The 26,158-nt window shown below is 38.3% G+C and overlaps 1 long non-coding RNA gene across 1 annotated transcript in view; it reads right to left on the bottom strand.

Moving 5' to 3' along the window:
- The window catches only part of LOC309857146, a 28,479-nt gene extending 3,221 nt beyond the window's left edge, over positions 1-25,258 (bottom strand). The window contains exons 1-2 of the long non-coding RNA XR_014307499.1: positions 25,233-25,258; positions 8,729-8,788 (exon numbers count right to left, since the gene is read on the bottom strand). This is a non-coding gene — a long non-coding RNA (uncharacterized lncRNA). The remainder of the gene's footprint in view (positions 1-8,728; positions 8,789-25,232) is intronic.
- Positions 25,259-26,158: the final 900 nt, after the last annotated feature.

The following is a 26,158-nucleotide window of genomic DNA, read 5'->3' on the forward strand; positions in this document are numbered from 1 at the left end:
GCCAGGCATGATCCAACCTTATGGCCTTCAAGATAGCCAATTCCTTTGTCTGGAGTGACCTTATTGCTGATAGTTCTGCGCAAATTCATCACCTTCCCATACATTTGTTCAATTGTCAGCTTCATTGTAACTACCCTGATCTTTCTATTAAAAGATTTAACTCCCCATCCCCTGCCTAGCAACCTTGATTTTTCTCACCCTGATCGAATTTTTCTTTTTCCCCATTGTACTCTTCCTTTTTGAATGCACTATGCCATTTTTATTAAGGTTTATAGCTTTGAATTGTCTCACCCATTAAAATAAAAGTTCTACAAAGCCAAGTATTTCATTTACCAGTGTAGTCTGAAGTAATATCTGCCATATAATAGTTCAGTAGACAAGTGGTAAATTTCAAAATAAATCAATGTTGAGAGTATACTGAATTTCATAAGTCATTTCAATATTTTTTCCAAAAAATAAACTACATAAAACATACTTTAAATTTACTTTCAAAATATTTTATAGCATATAATGGACAATATACATAAGCCTAAAGAAACAATCCTATAATTAACCATTTCATACCTACTTAAAAACTGCATAATACCACACTCTTAGATCCTCTTTGAATGCTCTAAAATAACCCTTCAAAGGAAATACATTTTTAAAACTCACAGATTTTTTGGCAAATAATTTAATAAAATAAAAGTTTCATTCATCTATGTAGATCAAAATAAATATGTTTAATAAGCATGAAATTATAACTCTGAAGTGTGCTAAAATGAAACCACCTGCTAAGGGTGAGAGAACAAAAATAAACATCCTTTTTCCAAATAAGAGGAATTTATTACCTTTGAATCAAAGCATGTGGATTTGTTTTAACTGGCAATAAAGCAATATGGAGACACAAACCATAGAAAGTCATATTTTAGATTTCTAAAAGACTTCTAAGTGAAGAGTATACATTTTTTAATTGCTACATAATGCTACATAATGACAAGATGACAGGTTGTGACAAATAGCATTTTAAAAGCTCTACTCATAATGGAACGAAAGATGTCATTTCCCTATAATTTTATATATGTCTTTAATTTACTATATCTGGATCAACATATTACCAAACAGATGTTCATCAAAGACTAAATCATTTTTAATGGAACATAATAATTTGAACCTACATCTATTAATCATTTTTTTCGATCTAACATTTATAGTCTCGCTAAACATTTTATCAGTTGTTGACAAAATTCAAAATAAATAGGATAAAAAGTCGTGTTTGGAAAAGTAGATTTTTTTTCAAATTTGCATTTAAATGAAAATATTTGCTGATATTTTTAAAACTTTAAAAGTAATTTTATATATATATCTGACCTATCAGATGATATAAAATTTTTGGAGAAAATATGACATATTTTTTGATCTTGGTTGAAGGTATTAATAAAGAGCAACTGTTTGTATTATTTGTATTGTGATATCTTAGTTAATAAACATGGATAACTGGTATAAAATATGTTTTTTTAAAAATTTTATTTATTTACTTGACAGAGATCATAGGAAGGCAGAGAGGCAGCCAGAGAGAGAGGAATGGAAGCATGCTCCCAGCTGAGAAGAGAGCCCACTGTAGGACTCAATCCCAGGAACCTGGAATCATGACCTGAGCCGAAGGAAGAGATTTTAACCCACTGAGCCACCCAGGTGCCCTAAAATATGTTTTTTTTTTTAATATAGAAGTATAGTTCTTGCCAAAATATGGAACTAGCTGGAACTGAATGCCTCCTTCAAAGTCAGCTCTGGAGAAATTATGCCAGTGTAATATGGAACTATTTCAGATATTAACCAAAAAGAAAGAAATGATGATAAATTCCTTAAAAGACTCAAAGTTGCCCTTGACTGGTATGTTTCAAGCTCTATTCCTGGTTTGAAGACAGGTTTTAACAGGCCTGTCACTGTAGAAATCCACTAGATGTTTAGAGGCTATCAGAACTTTACAAAAACCTTGAAGGGGTAAAGACTTGAAAATTCTTTAGAGAGATTAGCTCCCTAAGGCATTATTCCTCCACACATTTTCCTCCAATCAATTAAGACTGATGGATGAGGGGCACCTGAGTGGCTCTCTCATCACGTGGGTGGTGGGTTAAGCCTCTGCCTTCATCTCAAGTCATGGTCTCTGGGTCCTGGGATCCAGCCCCACATCGGGCTCTGCTCAAAAAGAAGCCTGCTTCCCTCCCTGCTTGCCTGCCTCTCTGCTTACTTGTGATCTCTCTCTCTCTCTCTCTTTCTCTCTCTCTGTGTCCAATAAATAAATAAAATCTTTAAAAAAAAGCTGATGGATGATAAATTATGAAAACTGCTCCCTCCAAATGATGCTTCTTCATAAGGATTTAAGAATTTAAAATTGTAAGAATTTAAAATTGAAACTTGATCATAGGATTTATCTTATAGAATAAAATCAAGTGAAGGCAGTTATTATTAGTTCTGAAGTATTGGTGATTCTGAATTCTTGGCCTCATTAGTAAATTTATTTTTAAATTCTCCCATGGAGTGGTGATTGGCCTTCAGTCTTTTATTGATATACATCATTGGGTCAAATGAGATGTGTGTGCCCAGAACTATATATAATCTTTTTTGTATTTCACTGGAGATGGCATTTCTGAGTTTTGTTCAATTGAATTTGGACAGATGTTTTAATAGTCACTTCTAGAGTTGGCCCTGGAGAATATCTTCCTTTTTTTCTCTTCCCGATTCTCTGAAAAACCCTGACTAATTCACATTATCACAGTAATATCACATTTCAAGTTTTTCCAAACACTAAAGCTGCAAAATAGAAGGAAGCTACTCAGAATGGAATACTATTATGAATGATTGAGAAAGAAAACATTATTATAATTAAGCTACCAGGTTTCAATGTATTTTATTGTTGCTTAGAAAATCCTAGCATACCCAGACTTTACAGAGATTTGATGATCCTAAGAAGAGCTGAACTCATGGACCAAAATAACTATGCACATAAAAAGTACAATTACTTACCTAAAAAATATGATGTGGTTAACTTTATATGCCAATCCAAGTGTTATTGGAACAGGAATTAAAAAAATAGCTTAGGGGCGCCTAGGTGGCACAGTGGATTAAGCCACTGCCTTCAGCTCAGGTCATAATCTCAGGGTCCTGGGATCAAGTCCTGCATCAGGCTCTCTGCTCAGCAGGGAGTCTGCTTCCCTCTCTCTCTCTCTGCCTGCCCTCTGTCTACTTGTGATCTCTCTCTGTCAAATAAATAAATAAATAAAATCTTAAAAAAAAAAAAAAGAATGACTGTACTTTTAAAAAATAGCTTAAAAGGAGCGCCTGGGTGGCTCAGTGGGTTAAGCCGCTGCCTTCCGTTCAGGTCATGATCTCAGGGTCCTGGGATCAAGCCCCACATCGGGCTTTCTGCTCAGCAGGTAGCCTGCTTCTCTTCCTCTCTCTCTGCCCACCTCTCTGCCTACTTGTGATCTCTCACTGTCAAATAAATAAATAAAATATTTTTAAAAATAGCTTAAAAGTATATGATAAAATAATGATATACATATACAAGGAAAAGAAAGATACTATACTGTGAATATAAATTAAGTGAAAATTGTTGAAATAAAGAATACAATAAATGGAGACTAAGATGAATATAGCTGTAAAATGAATAAATGAGTTGGGAAAAACAAACAAATTAATGACTTCTGCCCAAATACAGCAGAAGAGAAAAAAAAAATAAAGAAAATATTTAAATAAGTACTGAGATAAATTTTGGAGAATTAAAGAAAGATAAAAGATACCAGACTTAAAATGATGCCAAACATGAGATATCAGAAACAAAACAAAACAAAAACTACACACACTAAAAACCACTCGTATACATTATGGTGAGTTTTAAGAATATCAAAAACAGAGAAGAGCATAAATGATGCCCAAGAGAAGAACAGATCACCTAAAATGTACAAGAATAATACTGACAGCACAATTCTCAATAGTAATAGCATATAAAGAGACAGCTGGGAGTTTTTATAGATGGAAAAGATATTTGAAACTAGGTATTATACATCAATCCAAATTATTGATTAAATTTGAGAGCACAGTAAAAATACAATGAAGCATGTTAGGTCTTAGAACATTTATCACACAGAGACACACATTTTGGAAAACTTCCTTGGAAGACAGCTCAATTGAGATCGAGAAAACAGAATTATGTACTCAAAGGCACATTTTGAAGGAAGGATTGAATATAGTCTGCACTGCAAATATTCTTTAATCGTATGTTCTGAATTTCCTAAATTTAAGAAGTATTTGTTCAAATATTTATCTTTAAATAAATCCTAGGAGACTTTTTCTTGGATTCTGGAAAATCAGTCCATTTGGATACAAATCTTTTTGTCACTGATGGAAATTTTGATAGCCCTTAACTGTGGAATGCCTAATGTATTGTTACAGCAATTGTGATTTGCCAATACATGGGTGATGTGTGTGTGTTGTGTGTGTTTATTTTTATTTTTGATGGTTTAACTCTTCTATGAGATTTTTAAGTAGACATGATTTTAATAAATTATGATTTGTTGAAATTTATCTGAGGTCATATATAATAAAATGAAATTTGTGTGAACTAAAGAAGTGCATCTCCATTTTTTTTGTTTTAAGAGTAGACTGGTCTTTAAAAATTGTCCAAAGAAGTACATTATATTCATTATTAAATTTGATAATATACAATAAAGTATTTATGGTCATACTGGACCATATCAAATTCTACTATTAATTCATATTAATAATTACCATAAGAGGAAAAAGGGATATTTTTCAAAATAATAAAAAATTAGCGTATTTTTCAGAATATGATATAGTGTTATTCACTGAACTGAGGGAACAAATGTCAAAGTCTAACACAGTTTACAGAATGTTTTAACATAAATTGAAATTTAAATCTGACCAAATTTCACAGTTTTACGTAAAATGATAGCACTTTATATCCTTGAAAAGTGGTAAGTGACCCAAAACATGGCTTAGAAAACCAAATTTAACACTACACTAGTCTGAGATGGTTAAGTTATGGTACAACTTGCCATTGTGTATCATCAAATGGTATATTTTTTTCTTTTGGGCTTGTCATTATATTTTATTTTAGCCATTCTGGTAAGTGTGTAGTGATATCTCAGTGTCATTTTAATTGCATTTCCTTGATGTCTAATTATGTCAAAATATATTACTTTGATGTTTAATGCTCTGAACTTTCTCAGTTCAAGACCATGAAGCCACTTAGGAAAAATACAGTTGCAGAGGCACTCATAGACCAACTCTTATTTCGAAATAAGAAGAAACATTACTACCCATTCCAACAAAAAATAGATTTGTTATGCAGCAGGGATTTTATAAATTACCTGACACAACTTATATAGTAAGATGAAATGGGACAGGCGGCTTCTTGCAGCTATATACAACATCATTTTAATTTCAATTTTCAGTATAATTTTTCCAAGGTATACACAGAATATATATTTAATGTAAATTGTGAACATTTTAAACTCTGTATATGGAAATTAGTCAATTTTAAGTTTATAACAATCAAAATTAACGGAAGTTTATGTTAAATTAGTTAGCTTTCTCTGCATTGCAAGACAGAATAATCAAGAATTGGTAAGAAAAAAGTAATCTCTGTAAAATTACCGGGGGTGCATTATAAAGTGTTCGGTAACCGATCAAACTCACAATTTGGATTGAATGGCAAGTGATTTTTAAAATCTGGAACTCATTGTCAATTTTTTTTTCTTCATTGTGTCTTAATAAATTACTGTGTTCATTTGCATGGAAGTGAAGAAAAATGCATGACATTTCATCTCAACACTAACACCTTTAACTGGCAACTCTGAATGTACTTTACAGCAGTGTAACAAAGTAAAGATCAATGATGTTTCATGAAATATCTGTTATAATTCTCAAGGAGATAGGGAGTTTGTGCAAAAATGCAAATCACTTTGCGACTAAACACATTGTTTATTTCAGCTAATTTTAAGAAAATATGCTGAGAATCTCTCAAAAAAGGAAGCAATGATTTAGGTTTGCCTTCAAAATCCTTATCTAATCCTGAACCAACAGCACATAGTTCAAAGAGCAACTAATTTGAGTAGCTCCAATTTACACATTTCCTAACAATGCTTAATTTAGTGGAATTTCTGTCCAATTATGGTAATTTGATGTAATGAAAGACAAAAGTTCAAAAAGATCATCCTTAATTTATATAGATGCCAAACTCTGCATTTTCTGAATGACGCCCAGGAACGTATTTTCAAAAACAAACAAACAATGCCAGAACCACTTTTAGGTCATCTCTGGGCAGAAAGTGACTCAGAGCTTACATTACTCTCTCCCTGAAAGTATACTGTAGGCACTGAAACTACTACCCTGAGTCTGTGCTATCAAATTCCTTAAGTTAGAAAGTTTTAAAACCCGTCTGTGTGGGAGTATTTCATTTACAGATAGAGATTTGGTTGTTTATACATTTTCATACTTGATTTTTAGGGTGTAATAACTATGTTTTAAAATTCATGGTGGTTTTGAATACTGTTGGATAATTGAGCTAAAATGGTATATCCATTCCTCCTAGGAAACAGAAATTATAGAAAGGTAGTGCTTTTCAAATCTGACATCTTTGAGTCATTGCAGTTTCATATAAATGCAATAGGAAAAGTGTCATTCATGTTTATGATATTTTCTATAAATAAATTAGAATGTACTGGAGGCCTGATATAAAGTGGGATGCCTAAACTTCAGTAAGATCTTGTTTTCAATTCAAAATAAATTTTATTTTTTATTTTTTTATAATGTCCCTCAATTTCAGATAAGCACCCCCATAAGGTCCACTCCGTTTTTTTTTAAGATTTTATTTATTTTATTTGACAGATAGAGATCACAAGTAGGCAGAGAGGCAGGCAGAGAGAGAGGGAAGAGGAAGCAGGCTCCCTGCTAGGCAGAGAGCCCGATGCGGGGCTCGATCCCAGGACCCTGGGATCATGACCTGAGCCAAAGGCAGAGGCTTTAACCCACTGAGCCACCCAGGCGCCCCCAAAATAAATTTTAAATTGAATTATGCACCTCTAAGTTCAGAGACAATAAACATCAACCAACACAATTAATAAGTTCTATTTCTTGAAATTTCGGGAACATTGATAGTCTCATCTCCTGGAAGAACAACAGCTAAAATTTTTGGTCATGGATTCTTGCTAAAATATCACTTTCCCAAAGAAAATTAATGTTAGGAATTTTCATTGATTGTTATTGATCATGAAGAATATAACAACCACGATAAAAAGAGTAGGAAAAACATGATATCTCATCTGTAAGGGCATGTGGAAAGTAGGAAATGCTAATAAAAATAACTACCATTATTTCCTAAGTTAACATAATATAACAGAACAAAAATATTTCAAAACAATGTTTTCTTTTTTTTTAAGATTTTATTTATTTATTTGACAGAGAGAGATCACAAGTAGGCAGAGAGGCAGGCAGAAAGAGAGGAGGAAGCAGGCACCCTGCTGAGCAGAGAGCCCAATGTGGGACTCGATCCCAGGACTCTGAGATTATGACCTGAGCCAAAGGCAGCGGCTTAACCCACTGAGCCACCCAGGCGCCCCCATAACAATATTTTCTAGGCTCATTCTGATAACTCTTTTCTACATTCAAATTTAAAGGTTGAGGCATGTGATATATATTACACAAAAAACATCCCAAGGAATTCGTTAAAAAAAAACTTTAATAAAGAACAAATCCAAAGGAATTTCTTTTCTAATTTAATTAACAAATTATGAATTGACTTACCTATTTCATCACAGTGTATCAGGCACCAATAATATTTTTTAATCGTCACACCTGATGCAATAGTTATCATCTTTCAGACATACTGATCACGAACAAGCAAATAAACAAGAGCACCGTAGCTTAAGATCTACCTGCATAAATATAGGCTACTTCAGACAATCTCTTCACCACAACATAGAAATGAATAGAAATCATACATGCTCTGTATGGACATACAGATGAGATAGAAGGGGATGGATGTTAATATATGCAGAATCTTTATTAATTACATTGTAAACCATAATATGGAAAAACAGAATACAATTTTAGAAATACCCAGGTCACCATCATTGTTTTATTTTTATATGTGTAGATAAGGAGTTTAATAAACAATCCATGACTATTCAACTCCTTATATTTTGAAAATTTTAGTAAAAGTAACAAACCTACCACCTAGAAAATTATACTTATCTGCAACATACAGCTTTGCCAGCATGGTAGAGGAAAAGCAAAACAAAATAAGTAAGAAAAGTTTAACATTTCACAAGAGATTGGCTTTTATTTTTTATTTATTATTTTTTATTTTTCATTAATTATTTACTTCTATTTTCTACTTTATTTTAATGAAAATGTCATGACCATAACATAAGAGCAGAATTAAACCAACATGAGAAATTATTTTTTCATAAGTTAAAATAAACTAGCTTGGTGATTAATTCAAAATTATATTACAAATTTCAGTGTTCTTGAAGTAAGTATCACTGCATAAACAAATGAGTCAGGAGTCATAAACTAATGATGATTCTAAATGTTATTTAGAGAGACATTCTGTACTTAATATATTTCAAATATTCTACACAAGGCAAAGTGGATCCAAGTAATCTGTAGGCAAAATAAGATTTTAGAGAAGTATATATTTCCAGCAGTATTTATAAAATATTACCTTTATGTAAGGCATCATCCTGGACTTTGTGGAAAACACACAAAGGAGTAAGAAGTGGCCCTTCAAGAAACATATACAATATCAAGGTTTAACATGAAGCAGCATGTCTTCTCTAAGTAAAAAAAAAAAAAACATTGTACCAACTGACTTTACTGAAACTTTATATTTATTGCTCTCATTTTAGGTCATAGTGTCCTTCTGCATGCAGGCTGCTATAACGGACATGATATAGACTTAATAGCTTATAAAGAACAGGAATTTATTTCTCACAGTTCTAGAACGGAGAAGTTCAAGATTAAGGAATGGGCAGATCCAGGGAGAGCCCACTTCCTCATAGATGGCTATCTTCTCACTGTAAACGTACATGATGAATGAATCAAGAGAACTCTCTGGGGTCTCCTTTAAAAGGACTGTAATCCCACTTATGACCTAATCACCTCCCAAAGGCCCCTAAGTTTTAATACTATCACTTCCAGAGTTAGATTCCATAATATGATTTTGGGAGACATAAACATTCACACCATAGTATATATAAACAAAAAAAGACACAAAAACAACAAACAAAAAAATTATTTTAACTACCTATTATTTTCAACTACATAAACTTTTAATTTGTTTCTATATAATATTAAATAACTCATTTGAGTGATTCACTTATATCCAATGCATCTGAGTGCAATTAAATTTGCTTACCCAGCATATCCAGAAGCATATTTCTTCAGACTATCCCATTCCCCACCTTACAGGATTTACCACAATTAGAAGACATGGGATAGAGGATAGATAGATAGATGTATACATAAACACACTTGTACATACCCATATGCATATTTTTTCCTGTTAATGATACTCATGCAAATAAAATTTAAGCTCAAGAAACCTGTCTTGTGTGTTACTTAATATCCAGTTTTTAGTCAACATCCAAAAACAAATAATCCAATAAAACCATGGATAGAAGACATGAACAAGTGTTTCCCCAAAGCACACATTCAAATGTTCAGTAGATACATGAAAAGATGTCCATCATCATGTATCATCAGGAAATTGCAAAGCAAAACTAGAAAGAGATACCACCTCACACCTGTCAGAATGGCTAAAATCAACACTACAAGAAACAAAAGGTGTTGGAGAGGATGTGAAAAAGTAACACTTGTGGGGGCTGCCTGGGTGGCTCAGTGGGTTAAGCCTCTGCCTTCAGCTCAGGTCATGATCTCAGGGTCCTGGGATCAAGTCCCACATCGGGCTCTCTGCCAGGCATGGAGCCTGCTCCCTCCTCTCTCTCTCTCTACTTGTGATCTCTCTCTGTCAAATGAATAAAATCTTAAAAAAAAAGTAACAATTGTGAACTGTTGGTGGTGATGCAAACTGATACAGCCATATTTGAAAACAGTATGGAATTTCCATAAAATTTAAAAATAGAAGTCCTTTGTGATCCAACAATCCTGTTGGTGTGTATTTACCCAATGAATATAAGAAAACTTATTCAAAGGGATGCTAGCACCCCTATGTTTATAGCAGCATTATTTATAAAGCTAAGATATGGAAAGCGCCCAAGTATCCATCAATTGATGAATAAATAAAGAATAAGTGGTATGTATATACAATGGAATATTATTCTGCCATAAAAAAGACTGAAATCTTGCCATTTGCAATAACATGGTTGGAACTAGACAGTATAATGCTAAAAGTGAAATAAGTCAGTCAGAGAAAGACAAATACCTTTACTCATATATGGAATAAAAGAAACAAAACAAACAAGCAAAGGGGAAATAATAAGACATAGAAAGAGAAACAAAGCAAGAAACAGACATTTCATTAAGGAGAACAAACTGATGGTTACTTGACGGGATCTGAAAGGAGTGATGGATTAAATAAGTGATGGGGGTTAATTAGAGCACTTGTCATGATGAGCACTGAGTGCTATATGTTATATTGTACACATGAAACTAATACAACCATATATGTTAACTAACTGGATTTCAAATGAAAATTTTTTAAAATCCCAGTTTTTAGCTCACATTCTGGCTTACAAAAGGGATTTAGTCAGGAATTTGGAGATTAGTTAATGAACAAAAAAGGGGTGAACAGGCAGTTGTTAGATAAAATTACTATCCTTACTGGCATTATCTTATACCTTTTATCTAGAAGTATTTTTAGCACTTTAGACTCTTCCTATTTTATTTTGAGTCATTAAACAAAAATTTCCTCAAAGGACCTTAGACTCCATCCAATTTGAGCAACAGTGTGAGAGAGGAAATGGTGTCAGGAGGAAAAAAAAAAAAAAGATGAATCTACTTTTGTTTACTAGTGAATGCATAGTTCTTCCACAGAAGAAGCTCTAAATGGAAAGGGCTCCAGCTTTATATGTGTTCAGTCATATGTTCAGAAGTAGGTAACACTATCAAAAAATATAAAGCATCTGAGATTATTTTCCCTTATTTGAAAGCTGGTGTATGAGTCTGCCGTAGTTTCTTGGGTGTTGATAGAAGACGCAGACTCATGGTTCAGAAATAATATAGTTTATTATTCACAGCAATAGAGGTAGCCAGAATATTAACAGTATTTGTGTGTGTGTGTGTATTTGTGTGTGTGTGTGTGTGTGTGTGTGTGTAGGGGTGGGAGTTATATATCAGTTCTGAGCCTCAGTTCCCACAAGAAGAATCAAAACAGAGGCAGATAATATTTGCAAACACAACAGGTTAAGTTAAAAAAAAAGATACTATTTCTGTCTTCCAAGTCTATTCAATGCAACCATCTTCAAAGGATGGCCTAGAACAAATAATAAATGCAGAAATGTAAGCAACCAATTGAAAAGTGTCTCCCAAGAAACACACTTTGAGAGTCTTCATTTGACAAAAATACTATAGGATATTACATGGATCAGGTGCATTGAATACTGGAGGGTTAAAATTACAAGGGACCAAATATTTTTAAGCAGTTCTGGCATCCAGTAGAGTTCAAATAGGTTTTATAAGATTGAGGAAAGAAGCCATCAAAACCTGGGCCCAGGGGCCCCTGGGTAGCTCAGTGGGTTAAGCCTCTGCCTTCGGCTCAGGCCATGATCTCAGGATCCTGGGATCAAGCTCTGCATCAGGCTCTCTGTTCAGCAGGGAGCCTGCTTCGCCCCCCCCCCCTGCCTCTTTGCCTACTTGTGGTCTCTGCCTGTCAAATAAATAAATAAAATCTTAAAACAAAACAAAACAAAAATCCTGGGCCCAATTTTCCCAAAAGTATGATTCTGATTCTAGTCTCTATGATGTTATCCCTTGAAGACAATGCCTCTAATTGAGTTGAATTAGTTTACTAAAGAGCATACCCCCATTTGTTGTAGGAGATGAACAATATGCAAGAGGCAAAATGCCACTTGGAAGCCACCTGGTCTACAGTGGAATATAGAATCAGTTCCTTTGGGATGAATTTGTTCCACATTTGACTTCCCACTTAAGGGAAAATAAGAGTGCCTTCTAATAGATTTTAAATAGGAAATGACAACGGAAGCTTATACAAGATTATAAAATGGGAAATTTCATTTAGATAAGCAATCATTTCAAAGTCATCTTCTTAATATTACAGACTCTTCACATAATCATAATTTTATTTTGGTATTATATGGTAATTTCAAATATAGTAAATATAAAGAATTTACCTCTGTAATTATAGCGAGTCTGGTCGTAGTTTAATGGCAACAAATCTTCAATTTAGAAGTATGGTCTACCAATTATTAATACATTTGGAAATGGTGTGTCATCTTCACTCCACTTGTCTCACTAAAACAGTGAGCCAAAAAAAGTAGGTCCAAGCTGTTTACTATGGTCAAAATGGGTTGCTTTTGCACTTGGTAAAGAAGCAGTCATATTTTGGAAGAAGAAACTGAGGCTATTAATATTTTCAACTTATTTTCAGAAAAGGAAAGAAAGGATAATCTAAGCTAAAGCCAAAATCTTACACAAGGTGGCAGGAGAATGATCTTTTCCCAGATAAAGGGTTTTTCAACTTAGCCATGTTAGGAGGAAGAAGAGATGAGACATTGTGGACTTGACTAACGTATGTACACTGTAGAAAAAGTTTTCAAAATAATGTGTATTATTTTTCTTCTTTTAGTTGAGACAAAAACAAACAAACAAAAAAAAAAACACTAATGAGCTTACTCTTAAAAGGAGGTAAACAAGAAACTAGCAAAGATTGAGTGTTAGGTATTGTCCCCCTCCTTTTCTTTTTAATTATGTTATGCTAGTTACCATACAATACATCATTAGTTTTTGACGTAGTGTTCCATGATTCATTGTTTGTGTAAAACACCCAGTGCCCCATGCAATATGTGCACTCCTTAATACCCATCACCAGGCTCACCCATCCCCACATCCTTCTCATCTTTAAAACCCTCAGTTTGTTTCTTGGAGTCCATAGTTTTTCATGTTTCATTTCCCCTTCCAATCCCCCCACTTCATTTTTCCTTTCCTTCTCCTAATGTCCTCCATGCTATTCCTTAGGTTCCACAAATAAGTGAAACCATATGATGATTGACTTTCACTGCTTGACTTATTTCACTTAACATAATCTCCTCCAGTCCCATCCATGTTGATGCAAATTTGGGTATTCATCCTTTCTGATGGCTGAGTGATATTCCATTGTATCCATAGATCACATCTTCTTTATCTGTTTGTCTGTTGAAGGGGATCTTGGCTCTTTCAACAGAATGGCTATAGTGGACATTGCTGCTATGAACACTGGGGTGCATATGGCCCTTCTTTCCAGTAAAATAGAGCTAGCTTATGACCCAGCGATTGCACTACTGAGTATTGACCTCAAAGATACAGATGCAGTGAAAAGAATTAGGTATTGTTAAAGCACAAATGCAGGGGATAGAAGTTATGGTACAGAAGAGGGAAGGGCAACCATATGGCAGAGTAGAATAAAGTAGCTCAGGAAGAAATTAGTCATATCCAGATATTGTAAGGCATGTGGGGTTGGCAGGGAGAGCATGAGAAATCATGAGAGAAGAGAGAGAAAATGGACCAGGCAGGAGAGGTTTATAACATTTTAACATCTAAGGTAAGCATATGCAAAGCAGAATAGGGAAAGAAATAAAAGTTCTTATAAGAATCAATACATAAGGAATAACGTAGAGGACACTGGGAGATGGAGAGAAGTGTGCTGGAGGAAATCAGAGGGAGAGACAAACCATGAGAGACTGTGGACTCTGAGAAACAAACTGAGGGTTTTGAAGAGGAGGGTGGCAGGTGGTTGGGTGAGCCCAGTGGTGGGTATTAAGGAGGGAATTTATTACATGAAGCACTGGGTGTGGTGCATAAACAATGAATTTTGGATCCCTGAAAATAAACTAAAAGAAAAAAAAGACTGACTACAGACATGGAACTCAGTGTAACACAGATATGGAACTCACTGTAATACCAGCCACTTCCCACCGACACACACAGACTATGATAATAATAAATAATAATTCAATTAAGAAAATTGCCTGCCAAATAATTTTTCCTCTTTTTTATTTTTATGATTATTATTTTTATTTTATTTTTAAAGTTTTTATTTAAATTCCAGTTAGTTAAAATAAGGTTAATATTAGTTTCAGGTGTACAATATAGTGATCAACACTGCCATACAATGGCTTAAATAAAAAAATGAAAAAAAAATTTTTAAAGATTTTATTTTTAAATAAAACCTCTACACCCAAGGTGGATTTCAAACGTACAACCCCAAGATAAAGATTTACATATTTTACTGACTGTTCCAGCCAGGCACCCCAACAAATAAAAATTTTATAAAATTGTTGAGTTTGTGGGAGTCTCATTTGCTTAGTCAGTTAAGTGTCTGCCTTTGTCTCAGATCATGATCTCAAGAGTCCTGGCATCGAGCCCCATATTGCTCATGCTCTCTCTCTCTCTCTCTCTCTCTCTCTCTCTCTCTCTGGCTTTTGCTCTTAAATAAATAAATAAAATATTTTTAAAAAAATAGTTGAATTTGTTTAACTAGTTTTAAACTAGTAGACAGAGATGAAGATAAAGGATGATGTCATGGCACGGAAAAATACAACTTACACGTTTTAAAAATAAAATGTGTAATGCAGGGGCGCCTGGGTGGCTCAGTGGTTAAGCCGCTGCCTTCGGCTCAGGTCATGATCTCAGGGTCCTGGGATCGAGTCCCACATCGGGCTCTCTGCTCAGCAGGGAGCCTGCTTCCTGCTCTCTCTCTGCCTGCCTCTTTGCCTACTTGTGATTTCTCTCGGTCAAATAAATAAAATAAAATATAAAAAAAAATGTGTAATGCAAGTTACCTCACTTCTTTTATCACCACACTGGGACTTTCCCTACTGAGTTGTTGTAATGTAAGGACCTATTTTATATTTTTATATTTTAGCAAGAGGCTTTCATTGAGGTTAACCCTTAAACTGTCCTTGCTCCCCTTCCCCCAGGGGATTCACTTAAAAACAAGTCCTGGAAATCAGCTCCAGGTAACAAAGCCCATATACAATGGTGGGTCAGGCCAGGTGGAGACATCAATGAGCAGAGGGGGGGGGCGGTGTTTGCATATTGTCTCCCTAGATACTAATGAGTATGCCCCACTCCTCTGCTCTTTGGGAACCTTTTTGGCACTAATCCTAATCAAGGTGTAATAGGCTGGGTCAAATGTCTATACTAGGGTAAATTGAACCTCAATTGGTCACCTAGCCTCACTGTGGAGTTTCCTGTGTGTGTTAAAATCTCATTGGTCACCTGTGCGTGGCCAGGCCTGACTGCATGGCCTTTGCCCTTAAAAGCTAGACTGTGAAACAGCAAAGGGTTGCCTTCTCTCATAAGAGGTGTGGCCCCAAACGTTCGGTTAGATTCTTGATGCTTGGCATGAAATAAAGCTTTGCTTGACCTTTGCTTTACATCAGTCTCGCTCCTTTAATCATAGACCCATTATTGGGGCATAACAGTATTAATCTTAAAGTTATAAGTCCACAATGCATCCATCATCCATTCTACCCTTTAACATTCCCCTTTGGACAGACCCATGATCTAGAACAAGCCTTATTTTATAGTGCCTTGTAGGAGATTTTTGCTGCTGCCTAAATTGCCTACTTTCCTCTCACCATTACCACGGAAATTGGGTCCACTGAAACAAAGGGGTAGTGTAAGAAATTAAGACTTCCATAAATCTCTTTAAATAATAAAGTATAAGATAGTGATACCTTTTTTTCTGCCACATAACCAATTCTTGCAAGAATAAGGTCATATAAAAGAATTTACAACACATGCTAGCATTATCCTACTGGACCCAGACCATTTGTATGTTTCTCTGTCTCTGAGAAATGTAGTTATTTACATGACTGAAACCTAAAAATTGTTTGATATGACCACTAATATCACCTACATTATTTTAAAGCCTGTTTAAGGCTTCTGTAATACATAGGCTTTGTAAACACTTATTAAGCATCTTGTATATATCAAACACTTTAAAAAAAATCTCTGCTTTAAAAAAAAAAAAAACTCTACCTCAATGGAACTTTGAGTCTGAAAAAGATACAGGCAATATACAAGGCAACAGATAGAATAATTACATATTTGATTATATACTCTGAGAATGTCACCTTAAATTGATATGAAAATGATCAGAAGGATCTGGATTTCTTGTCAAAATTTTTTGCCTTAAAAAGAAATTGATATTTAGGGAAAGTTGTTACTGAAAGAGGTCCTGTGTCAACCAAAAATGTTAAACCATGATATCGCTAAATTTTCCAGTTGTGATCATTGCTTTGTTTAGCTGTCTTATTAAGACTGAATTTAGTAATTCAGTCTCAGATTTCAGTAAGTCTTTTTTTTAAAGATTTTATTTATTTATTAGAGAGAGAGAGGGAGGGGCAGAGGGAGAGGAAGAACCAGACTCCTTGCTGAGCAGGCAGCTGATGCAGGACTGGATCCTAGTACCCTGGCATAATGACCTAAGCTGAAGGAAGACACTTAACCAACTGAGCCACCCAGGCACTCTAGACTGTAAACTTCTTAAAGGTAAAAAAGTTTATTCTTCTAGTAGTTCCACAGACATTTCTAACATCCATAAGAAAGCATGTACTGATGTAAAATGCCAGCAAATCAAATTATTTAAAAAAGAAAGAAAGAAAGAAAAGATATATCTGGATAAAGAGAAAAACAGAAAATCTAATAATACATTGAATTATTAGAGCAAAGAGTGGAGGAAGAGAAAATAAATATGAAATAGAGATTTCCACTAAAAGAAAAAAATTGAATAAGGCAGGAGATTTAGAAAATTATTATGACAGACTTGAGAAAAAAATAAAATAGGAATTTTTAGAAAATAGCAATGAATGAAAAGGTCAATTGTTCCTACCTCTATAATATTAGCTGTTTGTTGTTGTTGTTGTTGTTGCTAATTTACCTATTAATGCTAATAAACAAAGAAAGGTTTCATTTAGGGATAAGGTTTCTCTCTCTATATATATATTTTTTCCATTTAGGGATAAGGTATATGTATATATACATAGATATATATGTATATATATATATTTTTTTAATTTTAATTGTTAGAAAATGTGTCACAGAAAGTGTTTAAACTTTAAGATACAGATGCAACATGTAATGAACTGCATTGTTTGAACGTCTAATTTGTAAATGCTGTTAGAGGAAACTTGGTGGAAATGTTCTTATGTGATTGTGTTTCTGGAACTAAGTATATTTATTAATAAGGAATAGTTTAAAATTATGAAATGACCAGGAGCGGACAATTTTCCTAATCCTATCAGCTCTTTGCAGCTCTTTTATTAGCCCCCTTCAGGCATATCAGCTTTTTTATCTAATTAAATTTTATATTAATGTGCTTTTGACTTTTGGCCTTTCTCTTCCTTCTGCTCTTTTTTTCCCCTAAATTACATGTTTCTGTTTAACAGCTACTATCAATTCTTTGATATGAATTCTCAACATCAATTTACTAACTCCAGAGATGAAGGAGCATCAATATTTAGAAGCGAAGAATACAAAGCCTTCGACATCTGGATGGCTCAGTCACTTAAGAATCTGCCTTCGACTCAGGTGGTGATCCCAGGGTCGTGGGATGGAACCCCAGGTTGAACTTTCTGCTCAGCTGGGAGCCTACTTCTCCCTCTCCTTCTGCCTGCAGCTCCCTTTGTTTGCGTTCTCCCTCTCTTTGTCAACTAAATAAAATATAATAAAATAATGTAAATAATACATTTATTTATTTATTAAAATGCAATTATTACACAATACATAATGTATCACATAATTATAATAATGACTAAATAATTTATTAAATATTTATATTAAATATATCAATTTAATTAAATAAATATTTTTAGAATTTAAAATATTTCACATTTAGATTATTAAATATTAAATCATTAATTTAATAAATAAATATCTAAACATAATTAAATAAAATAATTTATTTATTAAAATGAATAAAATAATGTCATTATCTGAGCATGTATTTTTAAATAGTCTAAAAAAAACCATGTAATAAAGTCTACATACATTGAGTTTAGATATTTATACAAGTTAACCCAGACACTCAACCCACAGACAGTTTCAAAACATTTGTTTTTATCTACTACTCAAAATACGATTTTAATGTATTTATTTGTAACTTTGACATAGCAAGGAAACTTGGAGGAAAAGGAGACATTTGCTTTTAATATTTGAAAATTATTTGGTGATTTAAAATAAATAAAAACCTTAACACGTGAGCATTTCTTCTTAAATAACACTGTGAAGTTTCTGAGTCGCATTCTATTAAAAGTGCTGATAAAATGGCCTCAGTTACTCATTTAAATTATCAGCTGAATGGGTAACAAATGAAGTAGAGAGCTTTTTAATTATTTATGAATGTATTGCTTGTGGATGGAGTGCCACATAGAGTTACCTCTCTTTTTGGCTTTGTTTTGTGAGCAGCAGTGGAATCTATGAATGAGATTAAACATAAGGACATTCACAGAAATTCTTAATGAACTTCTGGGGAAGGGCAATAAGTGCAAGGAAAAACTGCAGCAAGACTAATTACAAATTTCAAGTGGTCATCGCTTAATTATAGAAGCTTTTAAGTTCAAGTAATATATCATTTTTATGAGCCTATCATATTGTATTAATTACCACAAACTGCACTCTTGAACACTTATCTTTTCACATATTTCTTATTCTTAGTACTTAAAATTACCCTTATGATTGATAAGTAAATGGATTTTACAGACAATGCATTTATTTACATAAATAAATAATGCTGTTTATATATATAAAAACAATTGAATATGTGTATGTGTTCAATGAATTTTTTTTCAAATTAACATCTTAATTCTACCACATTAGTTACAAATAGATATAGACTTTATAGATTCATCAAATATTTTATTCTCAAATTTATATGTCCTTTGTGAAGTAAATGAAACTGTATATATTAAATATAATCCTATCACATGTAACAGTTACTAGTGCATCCCAGGACATACATAGGTCAGGTCCTCCTCAAGGCATCACGGATAACTGGATTTAACTTTCTATCCTAGGAGTCTTCTGTATATTTCTGTGGCTTTTATACTACAATCAGGAGGAAGAATTCTTTTGCTAAAAGCTTCCAAATGACTATGCGAGTAGATTATTTGTAGACTAGTGATATAATATTATAGTTTAATATGTGAAGCATGATAAAATAAAATGCCATTGCCATATTTAATTTGTTCAGTAATGCATTCATTTAGTTATCAAGCATTCATTTTCTTTTTTTAAAGATTTTATTTATTTATTTGACAGACAGAGATCACAAGTAGACAGAGAGGCAGGCAGAGAGAAAGGAAGGGAAGCAGGGTCCCTGCTGAGCAGAGAGCCTGATGTGGGGCTCTATCCCAGGACTCTGGGATCATGACCTGAGCAGAAGGCAGAGGCTTTAACACACTGAGCCACCCAAGAGCCCCAAGCATTCATTTTCTTTATACAGAAGAGATAGAACAATATTATATAGTAGAAAATACAGTAAATAATCTAGAAACCTTGATCATTTTGTTTTGGCAATTTTAGAACATAAAATTAGCTAAAGCTCAAGTGCAAGTTATATTTGTATCATAGGAGGAAAAGTTAATTAAAAGTTTGTTTATTACCATAGTTTAACACTTCAACGAAATGATAACGAGTCCAAAATCAATGAATATATGAAGTATACAATAAAAACAATAATCTTGAGTGTATGTGACTCACTGTAGGTATTGATAGGCTAGAAATCAAAGGGAAAGTATCTATAGGGTTTGTTCAGTTCCATGCTCATCAGATTAATAGGCTTTCTCATATTGCTTCCTTCACCACATTAATTTGTCTAATGAAGTTTTCAAGAGTTAAAGACAGTGATAGGTTCATGGCTGGAGAGAAGGTACAGAATCTAAGATAGTTCAGCAGTGCTTATTATTTAAGAGAAAGACAGCATGGGAGGTGAGGGGTATATCATGCATCCTGTTTTCACTCCCTTTGTGGAGCACCTACCCTGGAGGTCATGTAATAATAACCAATGACCAAAAAACAATAAAAAAACCCAAACATCCATGTGGAAGTGCCATCCCTGCCTGGAGATGAGTAGACTGCTCAAACAGATCCTGGGCAGGCATCTCAGCCCAGGCCTGTGCTGGGGAAGCTGGTTCATGGCTTTGGGCGCAATCAGGAAGCCAGCAAACTGACGGGAGAGTGCAGCCAGGGTTAACAGGACTGATGATCTTTTTGCAGCCAGGCCGCGGGTAGACACCCGCTCAAGGAGCCAGGCTAGGAGGCTGCCCAGCGCCAGCGCTGGCAAAGCTTGCAGCCCCCGGGGCTTCCCCCCGCGCCCCAGCCAGGGCGGGGCCTCAGGAGGGAGGGGGGCGGGGCGGCGCGGAGAAGGGGCTTTGCTAATTGCCAAAGCGAAAAGGGAGCTCGCGGAGGACTCAGGAGGGAGGGGGGCGGGGGCGGGTGGAGGGCGGCGGGGAGAAGGCGCTTTGCTAATTGCCGAAGCTGGAAGTGAGCTCACAGAGGATGTGGCTGAGAGTCTGGGAGGAGGTGGAGGGGCTGGCGGAGGAGGGGCGGGCAGCGCCGCTGTGCTGTGCTGCGGCCCAGTCGGGACTGCAGGACCCACCGGACTCGCTGCCCATACGCTCCCATGTGAGGCTCCGCTGTCCCGCTCCTGCTGCCTGCTGCCCCTCCCTGCCCCAAGGCTTCTCCGGACCACCCTCTGCACTGGGGTAAAGTGACACCGCGCCGCGCCCTCACCTGGAGCAGAAAGCGCGGACCCGACCTGGGGGCGGAGAGGGAGGTTGTGGAGGCCCAGCCTCCCGGAACCCCAGGGCACCGGGACCACCCCGGACGCTGCGCCAAACCCGGGTCCTCATGGGGTCGGGCTGGGGACAGCGCCTTGCGAGGTGCCCCCCGCCAGCAGGCACGCTAGCCCCCATCTTTCCGCAGCCCCATGCGCCCGTGCTGAGGACCCCTTTCCCTCCCCCGCCCTGGCCCCGCTGCTTTTGTTCTGGACTTGGGATCCCAGGTGGAAACTAGTCCCTCAGACCTCCCTGGCAGCAAGGAGGGCAGGGAGGGATTCTTGGTTTTCTGCCCTGGCTCCTCCTCTCTCCCCATTCACAAGCCTTTTGGCTTCCCTTTCCTCTCCTCATTGTCAGTTTTCTGAAATGGTTTTCTTCTGCATGTTGACCCAAAGAGCTATTTCATGAATGAATATACACGAAACTGAGTTGGGGCCCACCTGTGAGAGCCCACCTGTAGAGGCCTTTCATTAGAATGGTCTCTGGTTCTAGCCTCAGTTCAGAATACTGCATGTACCTGAGGACCAAGTCCAGATGTTTCTTTCATCTCTGACTTGAATTTGAAATCCTCCTCAGACTTCAGCTTCCAGGATTTCTCCAGTCCTTGCTCTCCCACTGTCTTGGTGGGGATCCGCCATGAGTGTTGAACACAGGAATGAATGAATGATATATACCCCAGACTGCTGGGGCTTTGTCTTCTTTTGCTGAGGTTGGAAAGGCTTGGGAGAGACCCCCTGTATGCAGATAGAGAGCTGCATGCAATTGCTTAGATAAACGTGTTCCCCACTTAATTGCTTGGGCATTGAACATTTCACCCTTAACCTGTGGCTTGAGCAGTTAGGAGGAGACAATCTGGAGGTGAATCAGAAGATGGCTGAATCCACATGGTGGTGGTCTGGGTTTGGGAGATTTTCCTGTAGATTCAAAGGAAAGATATAAATTCTTCCAGTGGGGAGTGGTAAACTTTTTATCGATGGGAGATGGAAAATAAATGGTCTGGTTAAACTTTCCCGCCCCCTCAAAACCCATTATTTGAAAACACAAAAAGCAAAGTGAAGGGAGAAATCCTCCCACTCCCATCCCCACTCACCTCCATAGCCATCTCCTCTTCCAAGAACCTAACAGACAAGGTGCCAAGAAGTGTTAGGTACCAGCAGTGGTCTCAGATCTCATTCAAGAATCATGGTGAAAGGCTTTCAAATAGATTGTGGGGGAACAGGGGTCCAAAGGGGGGACAAGTTTAAGGTTTGCCTGGTCCCCTAAAAATTAATGGCACTAGAGAAGATGACCTTTGGGAACTATAGCTTAATGGATACAATGTGTTAAAAGCTTCAGTGAGTCATGGTGGGAAGAAGCCATGAGGGCAGCAAACACAGTCTTAGATGATGTTATTAATAGCACTACAGGCTCTAGATTTCCTGTGGTGGTGTTCTTGGCAAGACCAGCCCGGCCAAAGTGGATACTCTCAACCTGGAACAGAGGGTCTTGGAGATGCCAGCACGTGAGGTATGATGAGAGGGTAAAATGATAGGAGGTGTCCTTTGGAAGGACTGACTCCTTGACTTTAAAAGGGAGAACCCAAATCTGTAGGTGAAATCTTTCTGGCTACAAAGAGGGCCAAGGCCTCCTAAGGTCAAGGTCTCCTCGTCACTTGCAAAGATGTCGAAGAACATATTCAGACATTTCAAAGATGTCCTCATATCATTGGTTCCCACTCTGGAATTCTATCAATAAGGTGAGAGTTCCTGTAGTTGAAAAAGAGATCTAAAAAGACTTCCCTTTCTCATGTAATTTCTGTAACCTCCAGGACACACCCACCTCCCCCTTCCAGCTCTGTAATGAAGCCACAGCTGGTGCCAATTTGTGGAACTCCTTAAAGGCTATTCTCCCTTATATACCCCCGGACCAAGTTCCCATGCTCCCTCACCCGATTTCCTGCACTCACCTCCCACCTGGTGTGTTCACACCTGCAAGTGCCTTTTACCAACCCCTTTGCCAAAAGGCAGCCAGAGTGACCTTTCAAAGACCTATCAGTTCCTGGCATTTGTCTCCATAGAAATCTGCACTGATCTTCTAACAAATTCTCAGTCCTCCAAAGGCACCCATAATCCTCCCATCAGTCTATTCATACCCCTCCAACTGACTGATGCCTGTTCTGCCCCATCTCTCTGCCCTTCAACCACACGGCCTCCTTCTTCCTGTGGAGACCTCTCATGGCACCTGCCTCCAAGCACAGGTGATTCCCATTGATGGGAAGACCCTCTTCTCTCCCCCATCTCCCCACTCCAGTTACTCCCACTTATTCGTGAGCTCACAAGCCCCATGGTACACACTCTCCATGCAGCCTGCTCTCTCTTTTCTAGCACTGGCCTCCGTTTCTAGCTGTGGTTGTGTCATGGATGTCCTTCCCCAGCCAGCCTCCAAGCTCTCCTTCCCTTTAGCTCCAACACCTGACACAGTGCCTGGCACGTAGTAAGCCCTGGCTAGCTTCTAAGAGCCTCACTCAAGGACTGAAAGCATTTTAAAAATGTCACCACGTAGGCTCCAAACTGTAGGCAGAAAAAGCTTTGCCTGGATTGACATTTTAGAGACGTATTCGTCAAGTTGGATGTGTTCACTGACTTTACCTTGTAAAATTAAAAAAAAAAAAAAAAAAGACCTCTGTATCGCTTCGCATCTACCGAAGGCGCATGTATACTACTAGACCACGTTATGAGCTTAATGGAAGGAGACAAGATGTTTTCGCTAAGAAAATGTATAAGACTGTTGAGGTCAAGTGGGAGGAAACAGTCCGTTTGTTGGAGCATTGCTATCTTACTCTATCACAGCCACTCTTAAAAATCTGACACGGGGTGAGTCAGAATTGTCTGTCGGAGATGAGTTAGATCTGGCTCATGTTCCTACAGACATGAAAGCCAGAAACGAAGAAGGAGGCTTTGAAAGCGTGGGTTGAGGAGGCCGTGTGGTTCACTGCGATGAGCTAAGTGCCCAGGGCCACCAGCAGACATGCTGGCCTGTATCCTTCCTTTGTTCTGGGGTCCCTCTTGCACCATGTGGTGAGGCTGGTGGCTGGGAGCAGCTCAGGACAGGACCCGGTGGCATCTTAATTCTCCCACCCTCCTGTGGGCTCCAGTGGGCTCCAGTAGGTCCCAAGGGACAGCCTGCCTTCCTTGAAAAGCCCAGTAGCACTGGGAGCAGAAACTGGGACCAAAGAGTGAGCACCCTGTTTGACAAGCTGGAGCAGCCACCTCTTCTTCAGATGCAGGGGGAGCCCTGGCATGCTGACTCCTCCCTTCTCCCTTTCCCCTTTCCTCTTTCCTCCCTCTTTCCTTCCCCTCTCTCCATCCCTGGTGGTGCCCTTTCCCAATGCCCACTTCATCCCTTTTCCTTTCTACATGCCTGTCTTCTAGAGTTTCTTCTCTTTCCTCCCCATTACTTCCCTTCATCTGAATCTCCTCTTTGGTCCCTTTGTCCCTGCTCTCTGCTCCTCCTCCCCTTCCCTGGCCCCTGTTCAGCTCCATACTGAATGCAGGCAGAGCTGGACTAACATGCTCACTTGCTAGCTCAGCCACCCTCCAGAGAAGTCACTCTTCGGTGGCCACCTTCCTGACCCCCTGGTCGCTTCTCCACTTGTTCAGATATTGCTCTGAAGTCTGAGGAGGACAGAGCGGGGCTGCCACAGAAGCAGGCCAGAGGAGAAACCAAAACATGTGTCCACACTGTCCCCCAGCACTGCTGCTCTGAGAGCTTTCTGAGTCCTCAACAGGGTTAGGATTTAGGGGCTTCTTCAGAACCGGGAGTGAAAACAACCATAGGTCAAAAGAAAAGCTATGGCACCCACAAAAAATAATAATCACAAATGAAAACTATGTTAACTCTGAGTCCCAAAGTCGAAAAATTGCCTTGAATCTGTCTCTAGAAAGCACCCAAGGCCTCACTCTCTGGGTTCTGGGTGCCCTGGAAATGGCAGGAGGCTCTGAAAAACGCGTGGGGGTGCCAAACTATGGGGGCTAGCCTGCCCTCTGGCGGGGGGGGGGGGTACCTCCTGTGGCGCTGTCCCGGCCTGACCCCCTGCGGACAGGGTGTGGCACAGCGTCTGGGGTGGTCCTGGTGCCCTGGGGTTGGCGGGAGGCTGGGGCCCAAACATCCCACGCCCAGCTCCTGGACCGCGTTTTCTGCTTCAGGTGAGGGCGCGTCGTGGTGTCACTTTACCTGTGAGCAGAGGGTCCTCCAGAGAAGCCATTGGGTGGGGAGGGGCAGCAGGCGGCGGGAAGGGGAACAGGACACCACGGCCTCATGGGCTAGGCTGGAGCATGAGAGTGCAGGGGCAGCGAGTATGGTGGGTCCTGCAGTCCCGAATGGGCTGCAGCACAGCACCCTGGCGCTGCGCGCCCCTCCTTCCCGCCTGGGCAATTAGCAAAGCCCCTTCTCCCGGCCGCCCCCGACCCGCCCCCGCCCCCGCCCCCCTCCCTCCTGAGTCCTCTGAGAGCTCACTTCCAGCTTTGGAAATTAGCAAAGACCCTTCTCTACGCTGGCCCCACCCCCTCACTTCTGAGGCCGGAGTCCATGCTGGGGTGCGGGGCTAAGCCCTGGCATGCTGCTGCATTGCCAGCGCCTGCGCTGGGCAGCCGCCTAGCCTGGCTCCCTGAGCGGGTGTCCACGCGCAGCCTGGCTGCCAAAAGATCATCAGTCCTAAATGCCGGCTGCACTCTTGGGTCAGTTTGCTGGCTTCCAGTTTGCGCCCAAAGCCAGGAACCAGCTTCCCCAACACAGGCCTGGGCTGAGATGCCTGCCTGGGATCTGTCTGAGCAGTCTCCTCCACTCCAGGCAGGGATGGCACTTCGACCTGGATGTTTGGGTTTTTGGTTTGTTTTTTTGGTCATTGGTTATTACATGACCTCCAGGGTAGGTGCTCCACAAAGGGAGTGAAAACAGGACTGCATATATAGCATACAGCCATTCTAGAAAAATAGCTTGGGGTTCTCTCGGGAACGCGGCATTGGTCCTTGCACTATGGTTTAATAGAAAAGGGATTATGCACCAAGTTACTTAAATGAGCATAGGTTGAAATCGTTTACTGAGAGTAAATATTTTAAATAGTTATATTTTAACTAAATCTATTATCAATCATAAATCTA

This window comes from Mustela nivalis, assembly GCF_964662115.1.
Source record: "Mustela nivalis genome assembly, contig: HAP1_SCAFFOLD_428, whole genome shotgun sequence".
NCBI classification, from domain to species: domain Eukaryota; kingdom Metazoa; phylum Chordata; class Mammalia; order Carnivora; family Mustelidae; genus Mustela; species Mustela nivalis.